At 40.5% G+C, this 19,651-nt stretch overlaps 1 pseudogene; it reads right to left on the bottom strand.

The window, feature by feature from the left end:
• Positions 1-2,093: 2,093 nt before the first annotated feature.
• Positions 2,094-3,942, bottom strand: LOC102990500 (cleavage and polyadenylation specificity factor subunit 6-like; annotated as a pseudogene).
• Between the last annotated feature and the right edge of the window lie 15,709 nt (positions 3,943-19,651).

Here is a 19,651-nt window from a genome sequence, read left to right as displayed (position 1 = left end):
TTGAAATCCTATCAAGTATCTTTTCCAACCACAACACTATGAGACTAGATATCAATTACAGGAAAAAAAACTGTAAAAAATACAAACACATGGAGGCTAAACAATACACTACTAAATCACCAAGAGATCACTGAAGAAATCAAAGAGGAGATCAGAAAATACTGAGAAAGAAAAGACAATGAAAACACAACAACCCAAAACATACGGGATGCAGCAAAAGCAGTTCTAAGAGGGAAGTTTATAGCATTACAATTCTACCTCAAGAAGCAAGAAACATCTCAAATAAACAACCAAACTTCCACCTAAAGCAATTAGAGAAAGAACAAAACCCCCCAAAGTTAGCAGAAGGAAAGAATTCATAAAGATCTTATCAGAAATGAATGAAAAAGAAATGAAAAAAACAAGAGCAAAGATCAATAAAACTAAAAGCTGGTTCTTTGAGAAGATAAACTATATGCCACTAAAATAGACAACCTGGAAGAAATGGACAAATCCTTGGAAAAGTACAACCTTCCAAGACTGAACCAGGAAGAAATAGAAAACATGAACAGACCAATCAAAAGCACTGAAATTGAAACTGTGATTAAAAATCTTCCAACAAACAAAAGCCCAGGACCAGATGGCTTCACAGGCAAATTCTTTCACACATTTAGAGAAGAGCTAACACCTATCCTTCTCAAACTCTTCCAAAATATAGCAGAGGGAGTTACACTCCCAAACTCAATCTACTAGGCCACCATCACCCTGATACTAAAACCAGACAAAGATGTCACAAAAAAAGAAACTTACAGGCCAATATCACTGATGAACATAGGTGCAAAAATCTGCAACAAAATACTAGCAAACAGAATCCAGCAGCACATTAAAATGATCACACACCATGTTCAAGTGGGGTTTATCCCAGGAATGCAAGCATCCTTCAGTATACACAAATCAATCAATGTGATACACCATATTAACAAATCAAGGGCTAATCAATGAATTTGGTAAATTAGCAGGATGCATAATTAATTAACTATAGTTGACTTACAATATTGTGTTAGTTCCAGGTATACAGCAAAGTGATTCAACTTGCCTCCATAGGTACTGCAAGCTACTGAAAATGGCATAAAACATTGGCATAATTCATTTGGTGCAAAAGTAATATACTATGTATGAGTTAAATCAAGAAGCCTGGGCTTCCCTGATGGCGCAGTGGTTGAGAGTCTGCCTGCCGATGCAGGGGACACGGGTTTAAGCCCTGGTCTGGGAAGATCCCACATGCCGTGGAGCAACTGGGCCCGTAAGCCACAACTGCTGAGCCTGCGCGGCTGGAGCCTGTGCTCCGCAACAAGACAGGCCACGACAGTGAGAGGCCTGTGCACCGCGATGAAGAGTGGCCCCCACTTGCCGCAACTGGAGAAAGCCCTTGCAGAGAAACGAAGACCCAACCAAGCCAAAAATAAATAAATAAATAAATAAACAATAATTAAAAAAAAAAAAAAAGAAGAAGCCAAATGCTCAGGGAAATCTAACATACAAAGAAGCAGTGGCAGATATATATGTGGTGTTCTACTGCACCTATTTTCTTGAGCTGTTAGAGCATTTGAAATTATGGTGTTCATACCAAATATTTCTAAAATTTTGTAAACTCTGGTAGTGTGCAATTTGTCTAAAATATTTTTCCCCATTAAACAGTTTATTACAACACTACATCTATTGCAATCAAAGTGGTGCTGTTTACAGTCATTATCATATGAACATTTTTAATAAGAACAAACTACTATAAAACAAGCATTTACTTGACGTTTTTTTCCCAATTGCTTGCCCATTATAATGGCCAAATGTATATAACCAGTAATAAAGTTGCAAAAGCTATAACTTTCTAAATCACACAAGTTTCCTTCATATAAAACAGGTAAGCAACATAAAAAATAAAAGAGTTACTGGTTACCATTTTTGCAGATTTGCTTTATTCAGATCTATTCCTGTTCATTTTATCCATGAATCCTTACAGGTTCAGTTCAATCACAAGAAGCAAACTGCTGGACAAGCATCATTTTTCCCCCATGAAGACTGTTTTGTCTTGGAAGGTGCTCTTCTTCCTTCAGCTTCTATCTACGAAGATACTCGCACTCTCGGTCATGCTCTCGGTCCCGGTCCCGGTGTCTCTCTCGTTCTCTGCCTCTCTCTCTGTAGTAATCATCATGACGATCTCCACTGTGGGATTTATGATGCCAACTCTTTTCTCGTGATCTACTATGATCCCTTTCTCTTCATCGTTCATGTCTTGATCCAGAACCATAAGACTGGGATTCAGTTCCATGAAGGCAATCTTGCAAAAAGCTAATAAGAACTTTGCATCGATCATCAGCAGATACTTTGTATTGTTTAATTAAAGAAATTGCAGTTACCAATGTTTCAATAGCACCATAATCACCAGCACTGGCATCAGACACAGGTCTTGAAATAGCACTGCTTGAGATTGCCCTATTTCTATTCATGATTTCTTCAAACTCAGCTTCACTCAATGGTGTTCTTGCAGTATCCATTTCCCTGTAAAATCGAAATAAACCTTAAATCATACTCAAAAGATTTTCCAAATTAGTCACAATAGTGTAAAGCAATTCAAATAATTGCTTTTGACAAGTGCCTTAGAGCTAATAGTTACTTTTTCAGATTGAAATGTGATCTTTTTTTGCCCTATTTCTATTCATGATTTCTTCAAACTCAGCTTCACTCAATGGTGTTCTTGCAGTATCCATTTCCCTTCCAGGAGGCCCACAGTCACCCCTATCATATGGTGGAGGCTGGCCATATGGATCTGTTGGTGGTGGCCCCCAGCTATGTGGTGTAGGCATGCCGCTGTTAGTTGGTAGAGGAAAGAAAGCTGAGTTCACATGTGGAGCTGGTGGGGGGGCACCTGGAGGTGGTCCAGGAAGATATGGAGGAGGAGCAAGTGTAAGGGGTGGCCCAAGAGGCCCAGGTGGGTGAGGTGGAAAGGGGCCTGGAAGTGGAGGTGGTCCCTGTTGTGGAGGTGGTGGACCAGGAAGGGGGCCGTAGCCTGGAACTGGAGGTGGAGGAGCAGGAGGAAGCGGACTCAATGGAGGCTGCCCAAAAGATTGTCCAGGAAAAGAACTGGTGGTGGAGGGCAATCTCCTCAATTAGGAGGCCCAGCTAAAGGAGGAGGCAGAACCTGACCAGGAGGTGGAGGACCTGGTGGACTGGGTGGGCCTGGAGGACCCAAGGTTGGATGCGGTGGAGTCTGTCCAGCTGGAAAAGGTGGAGGTGGCCCTCCTGGTCCTGCTGGTTCAAGAAATCTGTCCCCAGTAGGAACAGCCCCTGGAAAACAGGCCTGTCCTCTACCACCTTGTGGAAATGCTGCACGTGAACTGCCTCCCAGAGGACCAGATTTACCTTCCCCAGACATTTGTCCTGATTGTGTAGTTTTCCTGGACTGCATTTCAGATTGACTCAGGGACTGTTTATTGCATGGAGTTACAACAGGATTCTGACCATGAAGTTCTCCTTTAGACAACAGATCCATTACCTTTTTTGAGGATGCTTCAGATCCAACACCAAGAAGGGCAAACCCCTTTGACTGGCCATTTGCCTGATTTTCAAAAATTTTATCTCCAAAATATCAGTTACTCCCAAAGAATGAACTGCTTCAGTTAAGTCTTCATCTGTTGTCCACCATGTTAGATTTCCAATATACAATGCCATTCTCTTTCCAGTATAGTATAGACAACATTTGATGCTGCTCCTTTACCTACATCATCACCAATAGTTGGTGGGAGAGTATGCATGTCATCCCGATCTTCTGGGGCATCTCCATTATTTGCAGATGAAGAGATGACATCATCATACAAATCTATCTGATCATGCCCACCATATTCAGCTTCCTGGATGAACTCTTCACCCACATCCACGTAAATGTGTGTGGTCCACACCATCTGCCATCTTCTCTTGGCCTCGGCCGCCGCCACCCACTGCCTCCTGAAGGTCTGCCCGCCACGGTAGCAGCAGCAGATCTCTGTCTAAAATCTTAACATAAAGGATAAAACACAAAAGGCAAGGAAGCACTATGCCTACGTCCACAGTCTGTGGTGATATGGCTTCTTTGTGAATTTGTGCATGTCTTTCTTTTCTCCTATTCCATGAATGCTCCTACTGTCTCCATATTTCCTATTCTTCACTTCTTCTCTTACCTTCATTTATTTATTTTTTACTTTTAACAGCTTTATTGAGGGATAATTTATATACTGTACAATTCACTCATTGTAAATGGATAATTCAGTGATTTTTAGTAAATTTCTGCAATTGTGCAATCATCATCACGATCCAAGTTTGAAATACTTCTTTCAATTCAAAAAGTTCCCTTGTGTTAGGGCTTCCCTGGTGGCTCAGTGGTTGAGAGTCCGCCTGCCGATGCAGGGGACACGGGTTCGTGCCGCAGTCCGGGAGGATCCCACATGCCGCGGTTCCCTTGTGTTCGTCTATAGTTGATTCCTGATCTTACTCCCAGCCTCAGGCAACCACTCATCTGCTTTCTGTCTCTACAGTTTTGCCTTTTCTAGAAATTTCATGTGAACGCAATTAAACCATATGTTGTCTTTTGAGTCTGGCTTCTTTCACTTGACATAATGCTTCTGAGATCCATCCACACATATTTATCAATTGTTCATTCCTTTATGTTACCTAATAGTACTTCATTATATGAATATAGCATATTGTCTGTCTGTTAGGGCTGCTATAAAAAAATACCACAGACCGGTGGCTTATAAACAACAGAAGTTTATTTCTCACAGTTCTGGAGGCTGTGAAGTCCAAGATCAAGGTGCTGGCAGATTTGGTGTCTGGTGAGGCCCACTTCCTTGTTCATAGATGGCTGTCTTTTTGCTGCACCCTCACATGTTATAAGGGGTGAGGGATCTCTGTGGGGTCTGTTTTATAAGGGCACTGATCCCATTCATGAGAGCTCTACCTTCATGACCTAATCACCTCCCAAAGACGCCACCTCCAAACACCAACACACTGGGGATTTGGTTTCGACACATGAATTCTGGGAGAACATAGACATTCAGTCCATAGCATACATTTTGTTTATCACTTACCAGGTGCTGGGTACTTGGATTGCTTTCACTTTTTGGCTCTTATTAATAGTTTCACTATGAATATTCGCTTCTCAGCTTTGTGCTGACAAATCTTTTCATTTCTTTGCGTGTATTCCTAGGAGTAGAATTGTGGGGTCATGTAGTTAGTGCATGTTTAACTTTTTAAGAAACCATCAAACTGTTTTCTAAAGCTGCTGTGCCATTTCGCATTCCCACCAGTGATGTATGAGGGTTCCAAATTCTCTGCATCCTCACCAACACTTGGGATGTCCATCTTTTGATTACAGCCCTCCTAATGGGTGTACATCCTCCCTTTTCAATGCCTACTTCCTTCCTTTTTACCCTCTTATTACTTTTCTTCCCAACTTGTTCCTTTAGATGGTTGGGCTAGTACTGCAGATATTTTCACTTGTATCAAATCTCATTGCTGACCAATTCTTAGCAGACAAATAGCCAAGAAATGATGCTGGTGTGGATTCAAAGATTAATCCCCTTTGGCAATCTATTCTTCATAGTTGTTCATGTTTTTCTTACAAATGCTCTGGTTTCCCATGTCGCAGATTAGAACAAGCAGCTTTTAGGACCACAAGGTATATCTGTTCAGAATTAATAAACTCTATAATTAGAGTTTAATGACATTATAGTCACACCTGTAAGCATCTACCTCCAGGCACCTAGAAGTGCTCACCATCTCCTATACGCTCTCCATAGTATGGAGGACTTGGAGGAGTTCCTGTATTCCCTTAGTTAAGAGAGCAGATTTACTTTTGCTAGTGTTCTGCTCTTTTATTTTTATACCTTGAGTGTTTTGTTCCCTCGGCCTGAGGTGACTGCCTGTGAGATGAGTTTCTCTGTGTTCTGCATGGTGCCTGGCCCAACTTGACTCAGTTTTGCAGGGTGGGTGTCAGCAATCCTCTGGGAGCAGGACTTCTGCACCCTGTGCGCCCATTAGAATCACTTCCTGAGCTTTAAAGCAATACTCTTGTTCCAGTCCTACCCCAGACCAGAACCTCAAATGACTTTGGAAATGCAAAAATGGCTGAGGGGCTAGTTTCCTGTCCCCAAAATAGATTTTTCAAAATTTAGTACTTGAGGTTATAAAGATATAGGAAGCAACAGGCCAAAAAGTTAAAAAGTATACCCTGAAAGCCATGCTTTAGAGGTAGCTGGGAAGTTGTGGAATTAGATCTGGTTTTGGACTCAGAAGATCAGGGTGAGCATTCAGACTCTGTCCTTGATAAATATTCATAAGCCAGTCTGCTCCCAGCTTAGCCCTTCCTGGCTGCAATTTGGGGGCTTGCCCTTGTCTGTGATAGTGTTAGGATCAAAGGGATGATCTACCTAGAAGTACTTTAAAATGATATTTTTTTCAGAGCGTTTCACATCTGCTAATTATTTATTTTCAATGTATTTTATTAAGGTTGTCTGGCCTCACTTTACCACACACAATTTGGGTTTATTTTTATCTTGTTTATCCTCTTTCGATTGGGCTAAGAGCATTGGTTCTGGAGCCAGACTGCCTGTGGTCAATCCCAACCCAGGCAGTAATTTGCTGTGGGATCTTCCATTCTTATCCTCCTTTAACCTCAGTTTTCTCCTCTGTAAAATGAGCATAAAAATACTTACCCCATGGTTCTATAAGAATAAAAAGAGGTAATGATTGTGAAGCACTTAGCACACTCCTTACATATTGGGGACTCAAGAAGCGTTAGGTTTTCTTCTTATTAGAAAAAGTGACTGCTTAAAAAACCCAGCAAGATCAGGCATTTTATGGTAATGGTTGAAAGGGCAGCTGCACCCTAAGTGTTCCATTTTAAGAGATTTTAACGTCTCGGGTGGTAATTCAACCGGCCCCAGGGTACATTTTTTAGACACCTGCTTCAAGTCAATGAAATGCCAATATTTGTAAACAACTTTATTTGGAGTTTATTTTCATTATTGCTTTATTGATTTTTCCTTCCATACAGAGCATGTCAAACGAAGCATTTCATACAAGTTTCAAGTTCTAAAACAAAGTAAGGAATTGAGATTAACACCTTGTATACTATCAAATTATAAACTTGTACGGATTGAAGAAAACCTATTTCCCTAGAACTGCATATCTTAAATTACCAAAATGATACATTCTCTAAAAAACTTTTTATTATGGATATTGTCAAATAATCTATAATCCATAAGGTCAGAGAGAATAGTATAATGAACCTACATGTGTCCACCACCCACCTTCAATGATTAACAATGCTTAGGCATGACAAACATTTGAAAGTGCCATATAACTGAGAGGTAAAGGAACTCCAGTTAAACTGAGTTGATATATTCTTGTTAAAAAAAATCCAAATAATATAAAAGTGTGTGAAGTACAAATAGAATACCCATATTTCCAATCATTTTAAAAATAAACCTTTTAATAATGATGCTGTTTCAGTCAGGGCTTATAAAGTCACGCAGTGTCATAATTTAATGAGTGATGGATAAAAATTCTGGTCAGATCCTCACTGGAGATGGTTCTGACATATCAGTTACTTAGAAAATCTGATCTTTTCAGAGTAAAGCCCTTTAGCTGCCTTTCTGTTTTAGATCACCATAATTTACTTCTTTCTTGATAGATATGGACTACAAATTTTACAAGTTTTTGTGATGGCTACAGAGGGAAATAAAGACATGCATACATAGCAAAATAAATGACTACAATTGTATTATGGGATGGTTGTATTCTAATGATGCTTTGGGTGAGGGATTACAAGTGTGAGAAAAAGAATGCTCGTTATCTCCTGCTTAGGTTCAAGGACACCGTACTGGATGAAAGGTGATTCCAGTATTCACATTTAGTGCAGATTCTGAGCTGTACGTTGAAGGTTATGGCTTGAATTTTTCCCAAATTAGGTACATAGCCATTTCACCGAGCAAGAGAAAATGGAAATTGAGGTCACATTTCAACTTGACATCTACACAACCAAATGGCAGATTTAGCCTTCCAGAAAGCCCTTTCCCATTGTCCCAACATCCACTGAAGATTTTGTTTGTTTACCTTAGGCCTTGCGTACACCATGACATTTTATTTTAGATTTTGCAGATGTCTTAAGACCTCTATATCCTTTTTTTTTAAAGAAGTGGTTGTTTAATGGTTTTTAATCTGATTCCACTAATTAGTTTTAATGCTTTCTAATTAGACTCGATTTGCAATTTTCCAGAAATATTTGATGAGTCATCTTTTGCACCATCCATAATATTTTCAGCTAGTTTTAAAGAGATTTCTTAAAGAAGTACTATTAAAAAATATTATACAAATTAAATTTAGATTCTATAGACACAACATGTTCTAAAGTATTACTGACTAGATTAGTTCAACAATTGGGCCACACAGGATGTTTCATAAAATTTAGACACTAGAATAACATCTTAAGGCAATAGTAATTTGATTTTTTTCCTAAATGTGTTGCCATAGATTTTCCTAAATGTTTTACAAACAGTTATTAAAAGCACATTGAGAATCCAAATTCCCTTTGGGCAAAATGTTTTAGTACTTAACTTTCATTTAGTTCAAAATTACTTATGGTTAGAGTTGCAGAAAAACATCAGAAAATCATAACCAGCTATCACAACACTACGTATTTAAATCAGTGCAGTGCAATCTCATCAGAGGCACCTCAAGATGCCTAATAATAAAAATAAATAAAAGCAATGAGTATTATTCTTCCCTACACTACAAAAAGGGGAACATTTTAATTTTAAGTTTATTCTAAACAATTCAAAGTCTTCTCTGAGATGCTAATGAGAAACTTCCAGTGATTGGTGAATTTTTGCAATGGGCTCACTGCCACAGAGAGAACAGGAAGGCTTGGTGAAGGAATTCTTAAAGATTGGGGTATGCGAAGATCTATCTGGAGAAAACATTGATTAAGAAACTTGTTCTAAAGTCCCAGTTCACAATCACAAAAAAAGCTTTGTTTATAAAATGAAAACATTTAGGATTACCTGAATTGGAACTCAGACAATTAAATTTTATATTTTGAAGGATATGCAAATAGGTAATTGACTAACTACTAATGTATTTGGAACTCACTGAAGAGGGAGTATATGAAATGAGCCAGCTGGTGGATGAAAAGAGCCGAAGAATTATGTTTTATTTCTATTTAATGTTTCATTTTAATTGTGCCTCTAGGTAACAGGCTTATAAATGGAAAGCCTGTCTTTTGTATGGAAGGTAGAATTACTCTTCTAAAAAAATTTAAATTGTAAGAGTTGAAAAATACCTCCAAGAGAATAAATTATCAAAGAAGAACACAGAGAGAATTTGCCAATGCAAAATTATGCTATTTCTGTACCCAAAACTATTTGTATAAAAATGCAAATTAAAGTTAGCATGTGTTTTAGTTGGCTTAAAGCAAAGACAAGCTTTAAATTTTTCTTTTAAGCTCAATTTTAATAAAAAGATCTTTGGTCTGGATTATAATTAGGCATCTTTCTCTAAATCCATGCATCTTTCTTGCAACCACCATTCTTCCAGGGATAAAAAAATTCTCATGGGTGCTAGCTGAATTGGTACAAGGCTGTTGAGCTTGGGTTTATATATCTAACTCATGATGTGCTGCCGTGATTCTAGACTGAACACATTACTTCCAAGATTTGTACCTTGTTTCTGCTCTCAGTGGGTTTAAACTTAATGTTCCACCTGCTTTATTTGGTTCCTTGTTTACCATTACTTCTGAATAAAAAATTTTAAACTACACTGAAAAAGAAAAAAAAATATTTTTTAGGACAATTGTCCCTTTTAGGGAGATCAAGGAAACGGCACAGTTCTGGGATCACACAGTTTTGATTTCTTTATACAAAAGAGTGTAACAAAAGAGTGTAAAGGGCAAGTAACATTCCTACTTCCTAACTGGGTTATCAACATTTGAAAGTTATTGCACTGGAATAAAACAAATTTTCTAAAGTATTTCAAGGATTGAAGAATACGCAAACTTTTAAAAATTTGCCTGTTTATCTGGGATGGTGTAAAGGAAGCTAAATCATGCAGATGAATGAGGACAAAAAAATGATGTGTATTTTTAAAAACAATGACAAGATGGCCATCTTTGGACAACTGAACCATTTCAATGGGGACCCATCTCTTAAAGTATCCTGTGAGAAAGAGGAGAACTGGGAGGTAAAAGAACTCCAATCAGACTGAGTTGATTTGCAGAGCATGGAAATACTAACCCCCTCCCCCGACTCAAAATCCTGCATTATTTGTTTGCACCAGTCTCTCTCCTTTCTTGCCTCTCTTTTCCAATTCTACTGCTGCTGCCTTGGTTCCAGGCTTGTCTTCTCTTTCATGGACTAGAGCTCCCTTGACTTTAATCTCACTTGCTTTCGAGTCAACCTCCACTCAGCCGTCAGAGTGATATTTTTATCACAAAGGTCCCCTTGGGTCATTTTCAAGCTCGAAATTCTCCAGGGGCTCCTATCTCTTGCCAGAGGGAATCGAAACTCCTTTTATGGCCTATCGAACACTTTCTGACCTGGCCCATGACCACCTGCCCAGCATCATTACTGCCATGCTCCTCAAGCAATACAGAACTACTTGGAACCCCTACCCTTGAGCCTTTGAATGCATTCTTTCTCTTCTCTCTTCTGGTTTGCCCTTTCTACCCTTCTTCTCTTGCTTAGCATCTGTTTGTTCTTCAAGCATTTCTTTTTCCTGAAATGCTGAACTGACCCCTTTCTGCTCCCACCATTGCCTCTCCCAAAAGTTCAAGCCTTTGTTTCTGCTCCCATGGTACTGAGTGCCCTCTCTGTAGTTAAGCAGGATGTTATGTTGTAATGTTTTGCATGTCTATTTCTCCAATAAGCCATAAACTGATCAAGGTCAGGGAGGACATCATTCCCTCTGGGGATCTACAACCCACAACGCACAATTCCTGAACACTGCTGCCCAATAAATCTTTGTTGAGTGAATGAATATGTGAATAAATCATATGAATGGAACCAGATAAAACAGAGAGCCTGAAAATGCCACATATCATTGAGAATTCACTGACCTGGTGATTTTCTGTATTTAGAATTCAGATTTTGACCTTAACTCCCACGAAAGAAAATCTAACAGGTATTAAGAGCAGTTGTTTTCCAAAGAGACTTAATGGCTTAGATTTTGGAGAATCATGAAGGGATAAAACCATGAACACTATTTGCTACTATAGAAAAGACTTCAAATATATTAAAAAACCCCACAAAAACAACATTCACTGTGCTTACCCTTTCCTGTAGACAAAATAAAATAATGACGGAAAGCTCAGAGTACTATTTACAGATGTCTTAAAGATTTAGGGCTGCATATCAAGGCTGATACTGGAAACATCTTGGTTTGGCACATCAGGTGACTTCAGAAGAAGGCCCACTGGGGAGATCTCAGAGTGTCTAGAAGGACTGGAGGCTAGAAATGGAGCAATGCTGGATCCATGAAAAATGGGACAGATACCAGTCCAAAGTGGAATCATATGGCAGCAAAAACATAACAAGGCTGCAGGAGAATCCAAACAATGCTATGCAGTTCTATAGTTCTTTTCATCCTAAGAGCTCAGAGTGCTTTGCTCTAGCTTTCTTTGAGCGAGAAGCCTTGGGTCTAAGGCGAGGAGACTAATCTGTGAGCAGAAATTCTCAAGGGCTGTGAGTTATATTTTATGATCTGGCAGTTGTCCTAATTATGAGCTCCAATAAGTCGCTAAAATGTTTTTTTCTGGGCTACCCTGATGGCGCAGTGGTTGAGAGTCCACTTGCTGATTCAGGGGACGCGGGTTCGTGCCCCGGTCCGGGAAGATCCCACATGCCGCGGAGTGGCTGGGCCCGTGGGCCATGGCCGCTGAACCTGCACGTCCAGAGCCTGTGCTCTGCAGCAGGAGAGGCCACGACGGTGAGAGGCCCGCGTACCGCAAAAAAAAAAAAAAAAAGTTTTTTTCTAACCTGTGTGACGTTAACTATCACTTTATTTGTTCAAGTTGAGAAGGGGATGTTTACCCCCTTCCTAAGCATTTTTTGGGCTTCGATTTAGAGTAAGACCCCATTATAGGTAAATTTACAACCAGATTTTTGCCTTTTAACATGGAGTAACTGTTTCACACCCTTTTAGTTAAGAATGACTGATAAAAATGGCACCTTGTGTTGAGGAAGTGGTAGCAAACTCATACAGAATAATTTATTTAAAATCAGATGTCAAGTTCCTTACTCTAGCACTCTGTACAATACTGGTTGAATCAGAGAATCATATCTATTAACTGCCTATGTGTTGGATACTGGGGTAGGCCATGTACTAAATTTCCAAGTCAAATGAAACAAAATCCCCATCTTCAAAGAGCTTAGTTTAATGAAAGAGAAGCAGAATAGGTCACCATTTATGAGACATTATGGTAGGTACACTGAACGAGAATGTAGGAAGTATTGTGGAGAATCACTAAGAAATCAAGCCCAAACCAGATGTGTGTGTTTGTGTGTGTGACAGTTTCTTGGAATTGAGTTTTGAAAAACAAGTAGGAATTACTATTCTTGGTAGAGGGCAGCACGTATGAAGGATATAGGCTTGAAAACACATTGCTTTATACAGTTCATGTGGTGAAAGGGAAGAGTACATGGGATGGAGGGGGAGCGGTGGGAGATGAGTGATGAACAACAGGTGATATCACAGAAGGGCTTGGGTGTTAGGCTAAGGAATTTTGACTTTCTCTAGAAACTTATGGAGCCACTTAGGGTTTTAAGCAGGGGAAGGACAGGATCATATTTACATTTTATTAAGATTCCATTGGAAGAAATTAAGAAAGCCAGCTTGTAGTAGTGTGAAATCAGAGGTAGAGAGACAGGGAAGACGCTCTTACAGCCATCCTGGGGAGACATTGGTGAGGTCCAGTCCTGAGGCAGGATATGTGGGGTGGTTATGAGAGAGGACTTGGTGACAGGTGTGTGTGTGTGTGTGTGTGTGTGTGTGTGTGTGTGTGTGTGTGTGTGTGTAGATGGATGTATTTGCATGCATGTGCACTCACACAACAGGGAAGATGTCAATTTGGCTTAATAAATTATTGCCAACTTTTGAAATGTTTGGTTAAAGGGAAGCATTGTCACACATTTCTTCAAAATCTACTTTTGCTTATAATCGTCAATACAATTTACCTGACTCATTGTATGATAACTTTCCTCATTGATACCTCAGTTCATATCATATTCACTCAGATGATGCCAAATCTTGTTTTACAGACAGAACCATAAGCCACCAACAGGCAAGATGATATACCAATGGCACTTAAGTGGCAGAGCCAGAGTAGTGATCCTTGATTCTGAGCCTAGAGTTTGGTTCACCAAACACACGTCCTCTAGGGTAAAGCTGGTATATCTGCTCTTTCCTGGGGTGTGAAGGTTGCATTTGGCTCTCTTATCCCTTTGACGGAGATTTTACAACTGGTATCCCTAGAAAGATTTCCTTAGTAGTCCAAAGAAAGTACTCTGTGGGTAGAGCCGAGGCTGCTTGCTTTGCCTGGGAAATTCTATCTGGTCCTGACTGATAGCTGCAAAGAGAAAGAAGAGGTTTGCTAGTGATTCTGTGACCTGGCTGAATGGTGTAAGTTTAATTCCTGGGTTCCTTGTCCTTATCCTGGGCCCCTGTCTGTTTATACCTTATTGCCAGGAGAGGTTTTTTATGCTTTTTTGGTTTATTTTTGAGTTTCAACTGGGTGAAATCCTTACACAAACCTCTGAGATTCAGAGAGGTTCTGGTTCTTGCCATAGTAAGTAGTGGAGGGATGCAGGACTTTCCCACAACACCTCCCAACAGGTGTTCAGAGACTGGGTAGCCATTAGCTGGTGCCTGGATGGGGGCTGAGCCAGTAAATCTTCCAGCCCTAGGACAGTGATTGGTGTGTGTGTGTGTGAAGATCCTTAACTCCCGGGGACTATATAGAAATCTGGGATGTACGTGCAGTTTGAAAAACAAATTTGTAAAAAATATTTTTGTAAAAACAATGGAAAATAAATCAGAAGGTTTTTTTTTTTTTTTTAATGAATTTATTTATTTATTTTGGGCTGCATTGTGTCTTCGTTGCTGCGTGTGGGCTTTCTCTAGTTGCAGCAAGCGGGGCCTACTCTTCGTTGGGGTGCGTGGGGTTCTCATCGCTGTGGCTTCTCTTGTTGCAGAGCATGGGCTCTAGGCGTGCAGGCTCAGTACTTGTGGCAAGTGGGCTCAGTAGTTGTGGCTCACGGGTTCTAGAGCACAGGCTCAGTAGCTGTGGCGCACGGGCTTAGTTGCCCCGTGGCATGTGGGATCTTCCCGGACTAGGGCTCAAACCTGTGTCCCCTGCACTGGCAGGCGGATTCTTAATCACTGAGCCACCATGGAAGCCCTAAATCAGAAGATTTTTGATTAGGAGGGTTCGAGGTGCTCACGCCCTTCCCCGGGAGGAGGGGCAACACATTTTTTTTTTTTAAGTGGAAAGTTTAAAGCATAATGGCTTTAGAATTTCCTTCAGGCCCAGCTCTCCCAATTTTTCTCACTGTCTTTCCTGCTGTCGTCTTCACCAGCAGCCCTTTCCGATGGAATGCTTTTACTAGAAGACTGGAGCCATAAAGCCAATGCTGGCCAAGTCTGTCTCCGTAGGCCAGGGAGTCTGCAGCCTGTTGCTTGAGGTTCTGCCAGTGACTCCAGCCCTTTAAACCGTGACCCTCTGGATGCAAAGTCGACCAGGCAACAGTGATGCTGGCTTCACAATGTAATGGGTGTTCTGTTTTTTTTTTCCTCCTTTGTTTGCAAAGTCAACTAGGCAACAGTTATGCTGGCTCTCCAGTGTGATCAGTGTTTTGTTTTTTCCATCTCAAACAGACAGAGCATAGAAAATGCCACTTGAAAAGAATGGAAAAAACTGGCTGTGGATTTTATTATGGTCTTCAGATTAGAGAGTTCTGGAATGGAAATCTGAAGACTGAACTCAGAACATAAGCCTTCAGCAGTGATATAAGTGGGATGATATATATAGTTGGATCAACAATTTAAAAACTTTTTATAGTTATGTATTTACTTTAATAAAAGACAGCTGTTATATACACACCTGTGAACAGCTATTAAGGCTTAGAATGAGACAATGATTTTTTAAAAAGGAGTTCTCTTAAAGAAAAATAGTCTTTAAAATAAAAATGGTATTCTAGGTGGTGCCCAGTTGTAGAGGACTTTGTGATGTGTCCCTGGCACACTTCTTCTCCCATCCTGGCACAGCCATACTGACTGGGTGGGTTAGGAAATGATCCTGAATGGCTTAAACCATAAGTGGAGTTCTAACACCTTGCCACAGTGATTGGTTTAGGCATGGGCACATGACCTAAGATGGTCCAATCAGAGTGAAGCTCAGGAATTTTCCTCAGCAGTTGAAGGAGACAGTGTCTCTCATTCCTTCCAGACAGTCTTGTGTGTGGAAGGGAGGGCTTTGCAGGGAGGCAGGCAGCCATTTTTCTCCCTCCACAGGAAAGCTGTCCTCAGGATGAAGTAGACGCATCAAGGAGGGCAGAGCCTGGAGAACTGCAGAGAAAGGGAGCCAGAGCCCCACTCAGACTCTAGCCTTGGAATTTTCAGCTACCTGAGTCCACATATTCTCTTTGTTGTGTTGTTTTCTGCTGCTTGCAGCTGAAAGTGTCCTAATAGGGCAGATGTAGCAAAGTGAGGAAGGCAGGACACCACTGTCTGAAGTTTAGGAAACTCAGGCTTAGAGAGCAGAGTCAGACTCGTCACCTTGCAGTCAGATCTGTATTAATAAAAATGATAAAAGTAGTGAGAGTAGCTAGCATTCACTGAGGACTTACCATGTGCCAGGCACTGTTCTTAGCACTTTACATAGGTTACCTCATTGAAACCTCACAACAACCCTATGACAATGGGAAACAGAACACCTGGATTTTTGTCCCATCTTGCCACTAACTGGCTGATGACTTTGCACCCATCATCTAGTTTCTTAGTGTGTTACTTATCTGCCTCAGAGGCTTTTGAGTGCTGAATGAGATAATGTGATCTAAGCACCTTTGTGTGTTGCCTAGAAAAGTTTGCATCTCATAACCCACCACTCTCCTCTGAAAATTCTCTGTTCTAGGGCATCTAACCAAACAGTTATGTAGATATCAACATATGCAGTACTATATCTTATGTGAGAAACCCTCTTTTCTCCTCTCTGCTCGTCTACTTTCTCCCCTTGTTTCAAAGATTAGTTCATGACACAGCTTTTCTGGAAGCTCTCCCACCACTCACTAGCTAATACTGCCTTCCTTGCATGGATTGATTGCCTGGAGCCTTTGCTGTCTGTCCCATCCATTGGCCCTCATCACATGCCATCTTAGTTGCTATTTAATTCTTGATGTCCTGTTTTCTCACAAGACTGTAAATTAATAAAGGACAGTGACCTTGTACTCTAGCTTGTAACTTATCACTTACTTGGTGCCATGATAACTCAATGACTTAGAGAAAATCCTTTTTGCCTTGAGTTAACCAAGTGCACACCTGCTTAGAAGAGATGTAGAGAAGAAAAGTCATTTTTTGTCAAAGGCATGAAAACTAGTTGTTTTTTGTTTTTGTTGAATTTAGCTACCTGTGTACATGGCTCTTACCCATTTAACCTTTGGCTTACGTTCCCCCCCTTCATCATTCCCCAGATAATACAAATAAACAAATAAAAATCAAACAATAATGACAAGAGCCAGAAAAAAAAACCAAAAAACAAACCTCCCCACACAAGCCAGAAGTAGCTAGGGATTCACGATGAAAGGAAGGATGCTGGTGCGTGGGTATAGTGGGAACTGCCCAGTGCTGACTTTTCTTCAGGTATCAAGGTTTGGGGTGAGAGTGAAGATGTGGATAGCCTGTGGGAGGAAAATAGAGGAAATCTTTGGAGTGTCTGTGGACATAACCGTCTTCTTCTTCCTCAGTGCATTCCAGGCTAGTGGTTAAGGGCTACTGCTAGAGAGAGGCTCAGGTCCTGAACACATATTTTATAAGGTTCTCTGAATCTCTTTGAGTTCAGAGTATGTGCTGCATAAACCCAGGATGGTGTTATTTAATCCAGATGGGCACCAGACCTTCTTGTTTTACTGTCTTAAATGCCATTAACATTTATTGAAGCTCAGTAGTTTTTCCATGCCTGTTAAGGGAATCGTAATACATGATGCCTATGTTGTCATTTCAATTAACTTTAAAACTTGAAAACGCCAAACCATTGCTTTTCATAAGTATTTTGCTGGTTTCTTTGTTTTCATGAGACTTGTTGACATTGTACTCAGGATGACTCATTTTCAAAACACAGAGTGGTGGAGACTATGGACGTGCCAATAAAGTAGAAACCAGGGCTTTGCCCTTTTCAATCTAAGGGGGAGATGAGGCTGTCTTAAATAATGGATAATAATAATAATATACCTCATGTGTATATAGTGCTTTATAGGTTTCAAAACACTTTCACATTTTTTAGGTCTGCCTTGACAGGAAGTCGAATAGCAAACAATCATTATGGGTGATCAATGTACTGAATGTGCGATACTCTAAGCAGGACAGGAGGGAATGTGTGTGACCTGAGCTTTTAGCTGGACAAGTGTAGAGCTCATGTCATTTTTCAGTTAGGACCCACGTACATTTTCTAATTGCAAGAAAGGGAAACAGAAGCCACCCCCTGGGTTGGATATGATCTGGGATTGATGGATGCTCAGTGGGCAGCTGCATCTCAGCACCTTTGGCTTTAGGGCAGGCTCAGAGGTGAGGGAGCTCTGTTTTCTTATATCAATGTGATTAACTGTCTGATAAGTAGTAAAAAGTTGGTAGAAACATATTCTAAATTATGGAGGAAGTAATTCCATATGAGGTTTTATCTCATATCCTTGGTGGCAAGCCTGGTTCTCCAGAACAATGCTCTGTGCAGGGTCCAGATGCAGGCAAGTACCACGAATAACAACTACCATATGTATGGATAAAGAAGATGTGGTATATATACAATGGAATATTTTTCAGCCCTAAAAATGAAGGAAATCCTGCTGTTTGTGACATCATGGATGAAACTTAAGGACATTATGCTCAGTGAAATAAGTCAGACAGAGAAAGACAAATACTATGTGATTTCACTTATATGTGGAATCTAAAAACTTAACTAAGAAACAGAGTAGATTGGTGGCTGCCAGGTGTTGGTGGGGGTGGTGAAAATGGGGAAAGGAGATCAAAGGATACAAAGTTCCACTTATAAGATGAATAAGTTTGGGGGATCTAATGTACAGCATGGTGACTATAGTTAATACTGTGTTGTGTTTGAAAGTTAAGAGAGTAGATCTTAAAAGTTCTCACCACACACACACACACACACACACACACAATAATTATGTGAGGTGATAAATGTGTTAACCTTATTGCAGTCATCATTTCACAACATATACATATATCAAATCATCATGTTGTACACCTTAAACTTACACATTGTTGTATGTCAATTATATCTCAATAAAGCTTGGGAAAAACCTCTAAACATGAACAACAACAAAAAACCAGCTTTCAAGTTGAGCACATAGAGTGTGTCAGGCACTGCACTAAGTACTTCACAAGCATTATGCTAAATTATTCTTCACCATAACTGTGAGCTGGTTACTATCATTGGTCCCCTTTCACAGATGGAGGTACTGAGGTTTAGAGAGAGTAAGTAATTTACTCAGGGCTACCTTGGCAGTCATTGATGGAGTTGGGATTTAAATCTATGCTTCCAGACTTTAATAAATCTCAACATGCTTAAGCATTGTGTCATACGTGCACACAGCAGTGCCAAACACTGATGGCAAAGCTCGTGGAGGGGAGATCTGCATTGACTTCCACAGATACCTGTCAGAGTCAGAAGCAGGATCAAGCCCTGTGGTTCAGGGACCATGGGTCAATAATCCACACACTGAATGAGACATAGGGTGGAGAGGAGGATGGCAAGGAACTTCAACCTTGGCAGTACCAGAAAACACAAATTAAATGTCAATGAATTAATGTGTGTTTTTACATTGATGTAGCATTATCACCATATATGTTTTAGTGAGTAGATTATGATGATTATGGCCCTGAATGAATCAGGTCTCCCTGTGTCTATGCCATTTTGCCATGTAACTTTGCCATTTCTCCTGTCAAGAGGTGGAGTTTGTTTCTCTACTCCCTTGAATCTGGGCTCACCTTGGGACTTTCTTTGACCAGTAGAATATGGCAGAAGTGATGTTGTGTGGGACCCAGAGCTGAGGACTTAAGGGGCCTTGTGGCATCTGCTCTCACCATCTTGGACCTCTGAGCCGATTATGCTGCGAAGAAATTCATTTTAGCCTGTTACAGGATGGGAGGTCGCTGACTGAAGAATAGACTGGAATAGACTGAGGTCTCTGTTAGGAGCTAGCACCAACTGCAAGACATGTGAATAGGGCCATCCTGGGCCCTCTAACCTCAGTCAAGGCAACAAATGGATGATGGCAGTCTCATGAATGATCCAGGCAAGACCAGCAGAGGAACTGCCTAAGTTGGCAACTCACTGAAGCATGGGAAGTAACAAATCACTGTGGTG

Source organism: Physeter macrocephalus, chromosome 1, assembly GCF_002837175.3.
Source record: "Physeter macrocephalus isolate SW-GA chromosome 1, ASM283717v5, whole genome shotgun sequence".
In the NCBI taxonomy this organism is placed as follows: domain Eukaryota; kingdom Metazoa; phylum Chordata; class Mammalia; order Artiodactyla; family Physeteridae; genus Physeter; species Physeter macrocephalus.
Note: the sequence above shows the minus strand (reverse complement) of the source record. Positions and strands in the feature narration are given on the sequence as shown.